General features: G+C 34.3%; 1 protein-coding gene across 5 annotated transcripts in view; it reads right to left on the bottom strand.

Moving 5' to 3' along the window:
* Positions 1 to 13,061, bottom strand: part of Cntn1 (contactin 1) — a 355,859-nt gene that overhangs the window by 217,063 nt on the left and 125,735 nt on the right. The window contains exon 1 of one of the 5 annotated variants that reach the window (XM_074083136.1): positions 243 to 707. The exons of the other annotated variants lie outside the window; for them this stretch is intronic. The gene's annotated coding sequence lies outside the window, so the exon portion shown is untranslated. Of the gene's footprint in view, positions 1 to 242; positions 708 to 13,061 lie in introns of those variants that run through there. 5 annotated transcript variants of the gene reach the window in all.

The following is a 13,061-nucleotide window of genomic DNA, read 5'->3' as shown; positions in this document are numbered from 1 at the left end:
TGGTGCATTCTTGAAAAGCTTTTGCATACAAAACAAAATATCCTTCGGTAAAATACTGTCAGAGGAATAAAATAAAGCCACCTCCATTAACGTAACAATTGCGAGCCCTTCCACAGTATTACAATACCATACCATACGGTCTGACTCAACCCTACTGTTTGTTTATTACTGCATCACCCTGATCCCAAGTCAGCATATTCTAGTTTATAATTACCTAACCTAGAGAAAAATCTTGGACTTACCTCATATGTTGAAATATCTGCAGTTCTGAATACAGTACCTATTGAAAATTGTCCGTTTGAATAAATACAGCGACAGTTATGCCACAACACGCCTTTCTCCTGCAGCAGAAGGCAACTTAAAAGGACTTCAAGCTGTGACCTCAGAGGCAGGCACAGCCGCTCCCATCCTTCAGCCAACCTTCTGGAGAGAACAGGTTAGATGACTGCAAAGCTGGCTCTCTACATAGCAATACTTTCAAATAAAGCATTCTGTGCTGTGAGCTGGGAAATTACATCTTCCAAATTTGGCTGGCAGGAGTCAATGCTGCTTCTATGCCTGGAAATATCAAGCATTTCACTGCAGTCACTTAATGCAAGAAACTATCTGAGGCGACTTCACAAACCCTGTCATTCTGTTTGGAGACTAAAGAACAAGCGCGACATGCATAATTCATGTCTTAAAGTCTTCAATGCACTTCCTGTCACCGCTGTTTTATCCAGTAATGGGCTATTGATCACCTCACTGCTAAGACAATCGCAGCTCCCTGATTGGTTAATTTCCACAAATAAAATTACAACCAAAATCACAAGCAGAACCTCCAGCCCTGCAGCAGCCATTCGGATGCAACATTCACATAGACGAAGACATCTGCATTCCGCAGAGTGTTTAAACTGGGCTCCTTTGGACAGAAATGCTGGGTGTGTGTGTGTGTGTGTGTGTGTGTGTGTGTGTGTGTGTGAATTCAAAAGACATACATGCTGCAGATTTAGGCTGCATATTGCACATTATCAGTAAGATATGCAAAATTGGGTCTTAATCATTTCTGGAACATCAACAATGTGAAAACTAAATGAAAATTAAGAAAAATGAAGAGAGAGAAGGGAAAAAGCTAGAAAAAAATGGGCTATAAAAAATTAGAAGATTTTTACCTGGTTTCATTCAAGTAATCTTTCTTAGAAGACTTTCATTTTAAAACAGTTATGTTTTCATTTCAATAATGTGCAAAGGGTTTCATTTTTAATCATCATCGTAATGGATGCATGATTAGGAATATGAACTATTTTGCACCATAAACACTTTTACTCTGACTGTGTCGATGGTTCTGAGATCTCTTTCTCTTAGAATCTAAGAACACTGTATTGTGTTCACATACTAAAAAAACAAGCATTAAAACAAAATATACATTTAATTATGCTAATACACATCAAGGGAAAACTGGTAGCTCTTTAAAATGTCAAAACCACCATAGTGGGAGATCCATGTAAAACAGAAAATGCATAATATAATGTATAAATGTCTACTATTTATAGTGTATAAATAATACAGTTCTACTTCTCAAAATCTCTTGGGTGTGAGACTGATTAAGTCTTAGTTTTTGCACCCAAAGAAGACTGCACATGAAGATACTAGTATCACCAAGCTGTCTAAAGTCCCATCTTTCCAAAGCCTCTTTACACACACACACACACACACACACACACACACACACACAGCACATAGATCTATGTCACCACACTTGACCACTAGTAAAACCATAGTGAAATCTTCTAGTTCATGGCTTGGCGCTAGAGCAAAGAATTTCCCTCTGAAATTTGACAGAGGTATGATCATATTAGTTTGCAGCCAATGAACCAACATCTGATGTTAGCTTTCCAAGGTAGCACAGGTGCTGGATTACAATAGAGGAGGAATTCAGAGGTGAGCAGGGAAATATGCTTTTCTTCCAAGTGGATGTCAAGCATAATCTCAACTAGGCCACAGAGAAAACAATCACACCTTACCACAATTATGATAAAATATTCTCAATGGCAGTCTGAGAAATTAATCACCCAGTCACTTCATCTATAATATTTTCCATATTCAGATTATTTTGTTCTTTCCTGAGTAGCTTCTATTTTTATAGTTATGTTTCTGCTAACTTAATAAATTTCAAGTAAGTTCTATAGTAGACCTTATTTTATAATATTTATCTTTCTCTTCTTAATATTCTTTGTTATTTATATAAAAGCTTGAAAGACTTCAAATATTTTTTAAATTACAATATCTTACCAACTTTATTATCAAAAGAAGCAATTTCATTTGAAAAATCATTTTATTTAAAAAGAGTGGAAGTTTGGAAAATTTGAAATATGTTGAGTATGAGAATACCAGAGTACAATCATGTAGGAAATCTAAATTATTGGTATAACCTACAAGAATTACAAATGAAAACATTAGAAATGAAGGCTCTCTGAAATACTATTCAACAGTGCATAACTAGTTGGGTAGGAAGAGCACTAGCAGCTGGATGCCAGTGGCTCATGCCTGTAATTCTAGCTACTCAGGAGGCAGAGATCTGGAGGATCATGGTTCGAAGCCAGCCCAGGCAAATAGTTCACTAGACACTATCTCAAAAATACCCAATACAAGAAAGAGCTGGCAGAGTGGCTCAAGTGCTAGAGCGCCTGCCTAGCAAGCATGAGGCCCTGAGTTCAAACTCCAGTACCACCAAAAATAAAAAGGAAGGGCCATAGTTTAGTCCATCTCTATAGTGTATTCAGGAAAACCAGTATCTCTTCTCCCATATAAATACCCCCAATATAAATTTTGATCCATGTCAAAAATGAAGACTGCAAATTTGCATCTTTCAATTATCTAAAGATGGAGGAGAGCAGTGAACACACACACACATCCCTTCAATCTAGAATAAACCAAGATTTAGGAATCAGTAAAAAAAGAAAACAACATGGCAGAACAACAATAATGACGATAGCAAATTCCAAAAGAAAAAGTAGGCAGTCAGTAAGCCTAGAATGAAAATGCCTGGAGAAAGTAGAGAATAGTACTACCAGATAAAACAAAGCCTGGGGCTGTAATAAAGAGTCAGTTTCCATTTTCCAGAAGCCTTGCTATGCCTGAGAAAAACATTTAACCAATCTTTTCAAATGGATAGAAAACAGAGATGGCCACTTTAGACCTATTTGATCTCTGCAGATCAAGAAGTTTTCCAATATTTTGAATTTGCAATGCATGCATAATATGGAGAGCAGGAAATAAGGTCATAAGATAAAACAAAATTTGGGAATAAATTAAAGTATATTGAGCTGGTTAAACTGTGATATCTATTAAGATGATTAATGCCATTTAGAAAAAATGCATAATTTGCCTTCAATATAAGAAAGAATAAAGCCATGAAAAGTTAGGAAAATAATTCAGTTTACCAAAGTTCCTGTACTCCTGAGCTAATGGGATAAGAGCTAAAGGAGATTACATTTTGTTCTCTGAGATTTGAGACATTCATTCCTATTTTCTCTATTGTGCCAATATCACAGTCACGCCCCTAATCATAACCCATTCAATTATTTTAATTGTATTTATTATGTATGTTCTACAGACAAGGAATTGTGCTATATGCTAGAAAAACAAATATACGAATACTGTATAGTTCAGTGCTCCTTCAAGGTGTTCACATGATAATGTTGAAAATGCTAAACACCCTGACACAGAAGGATCCATTCAACCACAGTGATACACATTAAGATATATCAATCAGGAAATGGCTACAGCATCTCTACTTTAGACAGGAACATGTCCCTGTGCCTATATGCTAAGTAACAGGTAGATCAGTGTAAACTCTTCTTAGTTTTGTTCCGCTCTATGAAGCACAACAGCAGAAGAAATATCGCCATTGCCATCTACTTATAAGAACATTAGGAAATGATTCATGGAGGGGGAGATATTTAAGGAAACTGAATTAACAAATTTTAGATTAAATTCAGGCTTTCCTGAATGTATGAGATTTAAGCATGCCATTCATATTCCTTCCCCCATGACTTTTATCATGCAAACAAAGGTAAATATTCATTTGGGGGGAATTTTGTGAGAAATAAATAAATAACAGAGCACTAAATGTATCATTTCTTTTGTAGTCAGTCAATGATAATTTAAATCCTGCTTCTATTTTCTCATCTCTAAAATAGAATTTTTATCGACCTTATGGAATTGTTAGGCAATTCAAATATTGAAATGTCCTTATGTCACTTAACATCTTTTCTGACAGAACTTTAAAAACATTAATTCATTTCCTTTCAAAGCTTAGTCTTGGAAGAAAAGGCTTGAAGGAAAGACAACAACATGTCCATTTGTAGGGAAGCGTGAGATCACATGATAAGCTTGAGAAACTCAGGCCTCTATATTATAAGCCTTCTGGATACCACAGACATTATGTCAGGTAATAGGGCAAAACTTATAAAATCTTATTTATAAGACTATCTTTCAAAAATCTCTGTTAAATACTGAATATGTAGGTGTGTATACACACACACACACATAGGCATTTTAGTGCTATTAAGGTGTTTTATGCTATTCTTCAGAGAAAAGATTTCACCAAGAGAGCCAAATGATTAGATTTTTGAGGGTATGAAGACTGGATGTAGTAAATAGTTGCAGAAATAAGTTTGACAGAATAGAATTTGCAATACCCCTATACAAGGCAGGTATAGAGATAGGAAGATGAAGTAAATACTCTAGAGATATTTAAACTTCAGAGTCAGTAGTTCTCTATGTAGGGTTATGAGGCTGAGAGGAGCCATAGGAGAATTTTAGGGTTGTGACTATGGTAACTTTGTCTTCCTCCCTTTACCCCTGTCCCAAAAGACAAATAAATAAAAACAAAACAAAAAGTTACTGGTTAAGAGAAAATAATGAGATAATTAGAATATAATATTTGACATAGCAGAGTAGAATAAACCAGAAAACAAAATGAGGAGTTGGTAGAGTTGGACACATAAATTTCATGTAGACAACTGAACAGTAAAGATGCAACTCACTAAATAGGTTTGGGGATAAGAAGGACTGTTTAAGCTATGGAAGTTAATGAAATAATTCAGGATCGAAAGTGTGCAGTATAGGGGGGAAGCAGAGGATGAAATCCTGAGATTTAGATAAGCAAATGTTCATAAAAACCTTTCATGTTAGCTACTTTCCTGTTGCTGTGACAGAAATACTCAAGAGAAACAACTTAAAGGAAGGAAGGATTTATTTTGGCTCATGGTTTCTGAGGTTTCAATTCATCATGGCAAGGAGGGCATGGAACAGCATTAAAGCTCACCTCATGGTGGCCAGGAAGCAGTAAGAGAAATGCCACCACTCTGGCCTTTTCTTTTTCCCCCTTCTACTCCATCAGATGCCCCGGCCTATAGGATGATGCCACCCATATTCAGGACAGGTCTTCCTTCTTAATTATTCCTCTACTGTGCTTTACTAATCTTCTAGGCACTTCTCAATCCAATCAAGTTGATAATCAAGATTAATGATCAGACCTTGTGTTAATATCTCAATGCAGTAATAAATTCATGACAGAATAGTAAACTGCTAATGTGTATTAGATATATACTATAAGACTGGAGCAATGCTATTTTAACAAACTCTTAAGTTGGTCATGATAAAGCCCTTGCTAGTTACACAGTATTTCTTTCCATTTTATCAATGAAAAATCATGCTCAAAGTAGTTTGCACAAGTCACATGATCCATGAAGAGGTGAACTGGCAATCACATCTAGAATTTCTGAGTTCATAGCTGAGGTCCTTTCCACCATATTAGGCTACTGAACCACCTTCCAAAACCAGAGTTGTAATGGGATGTTTTCTCCCTATTTCTTTGCATTCTTCTGTCCCAAATGACCCACAAATGGTCAGTTTTCTATAAAATATGTGTCCATTGAACATGACTAATTTTTTAAAATTAGGGAAAAAGTAAATTAGAATAAGGAAAAGAGTGAACATTTATTATTTTTTAAACATACATTATATATGTATATATATATCTTCAAATCTACATTACATATTTATACCACAAGTAATTTATAAGGATGTTGTTACTTTGTTCTGTAGGTAAGAAAGCAGACTGGAATCATTATTATACCTTCTCCCATTTTAATCATATTTTTAAAAAATCTCACAGAAAAAAAATAAAGCAGAGCTCTAAATATTCAATGTAGTTGAGCTTGTAAGCTTAACACTGAGAAGAAAAATGTACAGAGGAACTCAAATAGCCTAATTCTAATCATCTAAACTTTTTTAAAAAGAAAGAATAATGATGTTATATCTTTTTGAAGCATACACAGATAAACAGAAATTGTGAAGAATGGTCTGAGAAACATAAATATCAAATTCCAGATTGTGATTACTTGTGCAGAGAGGTGTGAGGGTGTGATTGAGAAGGGAATAAACAGAGTGTGTCATTGGCATATAGCTTTATTTATTAAGCTGGTAGTAGGACACAGGTTTTGATTTTGCTTTTATTTATTCCTCTAAATAGTTTCCATATTAATAATGCATTTTAAAATCAAGGAAAAGAAAACAATATAAGAATTAAACTTTACAAGTTTTATAGTTGGAGTTCCCTTTCTTCAGTTCTACTTTGTTTTCAATGATGGTAAGCAGAAGGAAAAAAAATAAAAGACTCCTAACAACATTCAACTCTATTTAAAACACATTTTCCATTATTATGGAGAGTTTCAGTTAAAGAAAGGAAAAGATTTATAATGAATTGGTATCCCCATGTGCACAAAAATTGCAGACACTTCTATACTGCCCAAATAACATTCAAGGATTCCTAATGCCAATAAAACAATGAGAGATATCCTTTAATATTTCAGATATCAATATACCCAAATAATTTCCCAGGTTTCCTGAAAATAACCTAATTGCAGTCCAAGTAAAATAGGGCTACTAAGAAACCTAGTAACAGTTACAGGTATAATTAACAAAATAATTTAAAGCCTCTTAAGTTTGTTAAAGAGTAACAAATAATTAAAATAAGCCACATTTCATTATACTTACTTTTAGTATTTTAAAAGAGGTGTTTTTTTCCTTTTAAGAGACAAAATATTCTTGAAGGAATGAATATCCAACTCCTATTCAAGATGTTTCAAAAAACACTTCTGTCCCATGAAAGTCACCATACAGCTTTGTGTATAACCTAATCTGTCACACTAAGTACACCTTAAGAAAGAACTTTAAGATTACAACCTATTAATCTTCTCAGATAATAAATTTAAATGTTTACAAAATTGTTGAGAGCAAATATATTTCTGACTTCAAGATAATTTAGACCTATCTCACGAGTCTTCATTCTTTCTTTTTTATTCAACAAATATCTAGATACTTTTAATTATTTTAGGACTTTTCAGCTTTTAAAGGGCATAACTAAACCCATAAGTAATTCCTTGAAGAGGGTCTAATAAGGACTGATGTTAGTAGGATGTCAGAGTAGGAGATAATAAACTTCTTCTCCCCACCAAAAGACAACAATTAGACAGCCCTCTAGATACACCAATAGTCTTCAGAGCCCTCAGAGGTCCAACTAAGAACCTACAATAACACACCAGAACAAAAAACAGAGAATAATCACACAAAAATAATTGCTGTGGTGATCTGGAAAGATGGGGGCTTTCTGTATCAGCCGTGCATTGGGTACCATCATGTTCCTAGTGCTTATCTCTGTAGAGAAGATGAGCAGCTTTTGCCACTGGACATCAATAGCTATCATCATTTGGAACCCTGCCCTTTCCAGACAGAGAAAGAGATATTGCTGAGCCCTGTTCCCAAGAAGAAGCCACTGTTGTGCAATCTACCCTGAACCTCACACATGCCCCAGATCCTGGAGTCATGGCCATTCCAGTTACCCATGCTCCTGACCACAGCTCTATAGCTGGGCTTTGTGTGCCTCCCATGCCTTAGACACCAAAGGCATTACTTCTGTCTGTTAGCTGAACCCCAGGCCCTAGATCACAATTATACCTCAGACACTAGCTCCACAGCTACTCCATGAATATCAACATCTCAGACATGAGAGCCACTGCCATAGTAAATAAGCCAGTACCACAAACCATGAGTCACTGTTTGCTGCTCCATGTATGCGTGCACTCTTGATAACTTCTCTGTGGCCACTTTGAGAGTGCTTATGCCACAATACCATAGTAGCCACTTCTGCAGCAGCTGTGTCCACACACTCATAGTGCTAAAACACCAGTAGCCTTGTACTCTGGACTCTAAATTCATGACAGCTCTGTGAGCACATGTCTCACACAGTGCTATCAACATGGCAATATAGGAAACTGTCCTGATGCTCTGTATTCAGAGCCATGATTCCTCCATATATGCCTCTAGCCCACATTTCCATGGCTACTTCATATGTATCTTTGCATCAGATACATATGCTGCTGTCATCATGAGCATGGCCGTGGTATACACATGAACAAGGTCATAACCTTCCCCAGTGGTAAAAGAGATCAAGAGAACCTCAACACCCTTGGTTTATAAAGACATCAACATCTGTCACTGTTGCTGCTGATACCCAAAACCATGGCCACTGGGGATCCCTTTAACCTTAGCAAATACTGTCCTCAGCTGAATGAGCTGCATGAACACTCTGTTGCTGCAAACTCATTCAAACTGGAAATACATCATTCACTCACCAATAGCCTCATACCCACATGAAGGTGAAGGTTGTTCACCACCAAAACAAGTTTATAAAGTTTAGAAGTGGAGAATGCTCCATCAAATGTGCATGGCAACAAGAAATAAGAAAAACTAAGGGAACACAATGCCGCTAAAGGATCACAATAATTTCCCAACAACCACAAGGAAATGGAAATCTACAAATTGCCTTAAAAAAATGTAAGTTCAACTGGCTACAACAAACACAGACAAAACAACTTAATGTAATAATAAAATTTTAAAAAACACAAACAAAATGAAGATTTCAACAGTAAGACAGAAATTATTAAAAAGGAACCAAACAGAAATTCTGTAGTAGAAGAATACAATGAATAAGGTAAAAAATGCAATGGTGAGCATTGACAGTAGACATACATACTCAAGTAAAGAAAGAATTTTTAAATTTGAAGTAAACACATTTGAAAATACTTAGAACAGGAAAAAGTAAAAACAAATAAAATTGAATAAATAAAGCTTATGGGTTTTATGGGAAATAATTGAGTTCACATTACAAGAGCTATAGAAGGGAGAAAGCCATTAAATAAATAAATAGTGGTTGAAAAGTCCCCAATCTAAAGAAAGATATGAACATCCAGCTACATGAAGTTCAAAACTCTCCAATAGGTTCAATCCAAAGAAGACTTCACCAAAACAAATTATAATCAAGCTGTCAAAACTAAAAAACAAACATCTTGAAAGTGGAAAGTCAAAGGGAGTTCTTTGTACACAAGGAAATCTCCTTAAAGCTATCAGATTTCTTAGCAGAAACTTTGCAGACCAAAGACAGTGGAATACTATTTTCAAAGGTGTGAAAGAAAAGAACTACCACCCAAGAATACTATACACCACAAAGCTGTGGTCTGTATTCTTAGACCAAAACTGAAGAAGTCCTCCTCACCACTAGATCTGCCTTACAAGAAAAACTAAAGTGAGTGCTTGAAGCTGAAACTGAAGGACTTTAGTTTGTAAAGTAAAAACATATTAAAGTACAAAGTTCACTGATAAAAGTAAACATATAGTCAAATTCAAAATACTCTAATACTGAAATGGTAAGGTTAAATCACTTTGTAATATACAAGTTAAAAGAAAAAACTGTTAAAAATAAGTATAGCTACAATAGTTTGTCCATGATATGTAATTTAAAAGATGTAATTGATAACAGTGAAAATTTAAGATGTATGTGGCAGGTAAGAGTTTTGGCATGTGATCAAAGTTAAGCAGTTATTATCCTAAAATAGATATTACAGGATGTTATATGTGAGCCTCATGGTAATCATAAAGCAAAAACCTATGTTTGACATAGAAAAACTAAAATGAGACTAATCAAAGTATAACCCTTCAGAAAACCATCAAATGGCAAATGAAGACAGGAAGACAGGAAGAAAGGAAAAAGTATCTGCTAAATAGTCAGTAAACAGTGACAAAATTTGATCCCTACCTATCAATAATTATTTTGAATATAAATGAACTACATTGCAGAGTGGACAAATAGGTGAAAAAATTGCACCCAATTGCATGTCACCTATAAGAGACTCATTTCATATATAAGGACATATAGAGATGGAATATATAGGAATGGGAAAAGATATTCTGTGAAGAGAAAACTGTAAGAAGATTAAAGGAAGGATGTTATATAAAAATAAAGGGGCTAATTTATCAAGAAGATGTAACAACCATGAATATATATGCACCTAATATTGTAGTATGTAAATATATATAACAGAACTAAAGAAAGAAATGCAATAACAAATAAGAGATTTTAACATACAGTATAGTTACAGCACACAAGTATATATTGTTTACATATATATAGATATGTGTTATATACAAACATTTTAAAGCTTTTAGTTAAGATTATATACCTCAAATTAGTATACATATATAATGTACATTAGTTCATCCTTGGCCAATCCCAAAGTTAGGCACTACAGTGAGAGCAAGCAACATAGATTAGTTTCAGCTGATTTTGTTCACTCATATATTTAAAACCAATCTGCAAGCTGTAAGATTCTCCAGATATAGAACAACTTCAAAAACAAGTTTGGGCAAAAATTTTATACTTGCACTCTTCCCATTCTTATTTGGCTCTAAGTTCCATATGCTATACTTTCATTCAATAAGGCAATGTTTTGTAAGTTGCTTTTGATATGCATATTTCAGAACACATTTTATTTCCTACCAAAAGCCAAGTCCCATAGCAGGATATTAATGTATCAGTAAGTTTTTTCATAGCATATTTGGTTTTGTATAGTTATTGCACAGGCAATCAACTTTGCTTCTTCATAAGGAGTTTTATCTTGAAACTAGCAACTGTAATTTCCTGGAAAAGATGTTATCATACACATTTGTCCCAGGAAATTAAAGAAGCCATTTTAAAAGTATCTTGAAAACATAAGTAGTAGATTAGTTCTAGGGAACAGGTATAGGAATCTATTTGGATGAAGTGACACTTTACTGAAATACATGAGGATTTCAATTAAAAATAGACAATGATAATTGATTTAGAAAATAAAAGCCCTAACTTCTGAGGATAACATCTGATCTCAACTACTTTCTTTATATAAAATTGTTAGATGCAAAATCATTGACCAAAGGGACCACTATATGACTAAGGAATAATTATTTTTGAGCAATAATCCAACTGAGAGGCACAAAGAAACAAACCAAACTCATGGAATGGAGACAAAAGAAAAACTGGTGTGGGGCATGCAGATGTAGATGAAAAGAACAACACCTAGTTCTCTGCCCATCTGCTCACACAGATTTGAGCCTTTCCTTTTGCAAATACGTGGGCTATGGGTTAAAATCTAGTCTTGTGACAGGAATTTAATGGCTGTTATCCTCAAAGGCTTAGAGCCTATGAGGATTGGAGTTGGCCCATAATCTGTTATAAGAGCATATTTTGGTGTTCAGTAATTTTGAAAGTCAGTTTTTAAGAATAGTCCTTATTAATAATTAAATGATATAAACTTATGATTAAATAAATATTAAAAATGATAAATACTCAAAATGCATCATTTCCTATGTAATTAATATTATCATTGCTTTTGGTCTCATTTATACCTATTTTATCTGCTTAGTGAAAATGCTGTATAATAGTGTACTATTAGGTCTTTTCCTGACTCCATGTTCAGTGATATTACATTAGTAACTTGGAATCAACCATGATGGAAATACTTATATTACCAAAATCAGCAAATGCTACAAATATGGTTTTATTTTTTTTCTTTTCTCCTGGACAGAAGTAGTTGCTAAATGTGTATCAGGACATCTCAGCTCACGATTCAGCAATTATATTATTTTAAACATAATGAGCCTAAATTACTGAAATAATAGTACTTTCCAATTTTGATATTAACACTCATCACTCAAAATTTCAACTAATTTTACCAGTGTAGGCAGGCAAAAGCTGAGTTATGCTAACATTTTATTGGTGAACTGAACAATCATTGGATATAAAGGAATGTCCAGACCAAGTTTATTCAAAAAGATCTGTATTTTTTTCCTATCTGAGAATTGGGGAAAACAATCAGGAAACTTTCAAGGGTGATTATACTGTCTGAGTAAACAGAAAATTTAGCAAGTTGCTGAAATAAAATAATTTATCAAATTCAAAGAAAAATGTTCTATAAAAAGAAATATGCTTTAAGTCATCAGATTGTTCTTTCTCTTCCCATAATATTAATTTTTTTAATGTTCTATGGTAGCACACATATCATGATATATTTAATATTAATCTCTAAGGTTAGTCTCAAAATTTGAGTTAGTTTCAAATTTTCCTATTGTTGAACAGGATAATAAAGTAACCATTTAAAAAGCATAATAGTAATTTAAAATACATAAGTAATTACTAGTAACAATAATTTAAAATCATTTAACAAAGAAAGAGAATAAGTGTCCAACTCCTCTTGAAGGAATATAAAACATAATGATATTGAGGTTTTGACAGTTTCTGAGAGAAATCTTAAGAGAGTCACTCATAAAGCTAGTTGTCAGTCTTCCTAGGATTTTCAAATCCTTGCAAACACAGAGAGCTTGCAGGATTCCTTTGGAGACCTTGAGGATGATAGACTTTGGCTTTTGCTATGGCAGAAAGCTTAAACTTCAGAACAGGGTGCAGCTGCTTTGGAACAACACTAGAACTATCTTTAGCCCTCCTTAAGCTAGCTCTCTGGAAATGTGTACCTTCAGGGATCTGCTAAAGAGCAAGTCTCTGGTCAGTATTTTCTAGATTAGAGAACTGCTCACCCAGCAGGGATTGGATGCAAAAGAGAAGGAGATAAGAATCATTCAGGGAGCATTTTGAAATGTAACTCAACTACTTCTTTTTCCTGAAATTATATGTCAGAAGTTAATGG

Source organism: Castor canadensis, chromosome 8, assembly GCF_047511655.1.
Source record: "Castor canadensis chromosome 8, mCasCan1.hap1v2, whole genome shotgun sequence".
Classification (NCBI taxonomy): Eukaryota; Metazoa; Chordata; class Mammalia; order Rodentia; family Castoridae; genus Castor; species Castor canadensis.
This window is presented reverse-complemented; position numbering and strand designations above follow the sequence as displayed.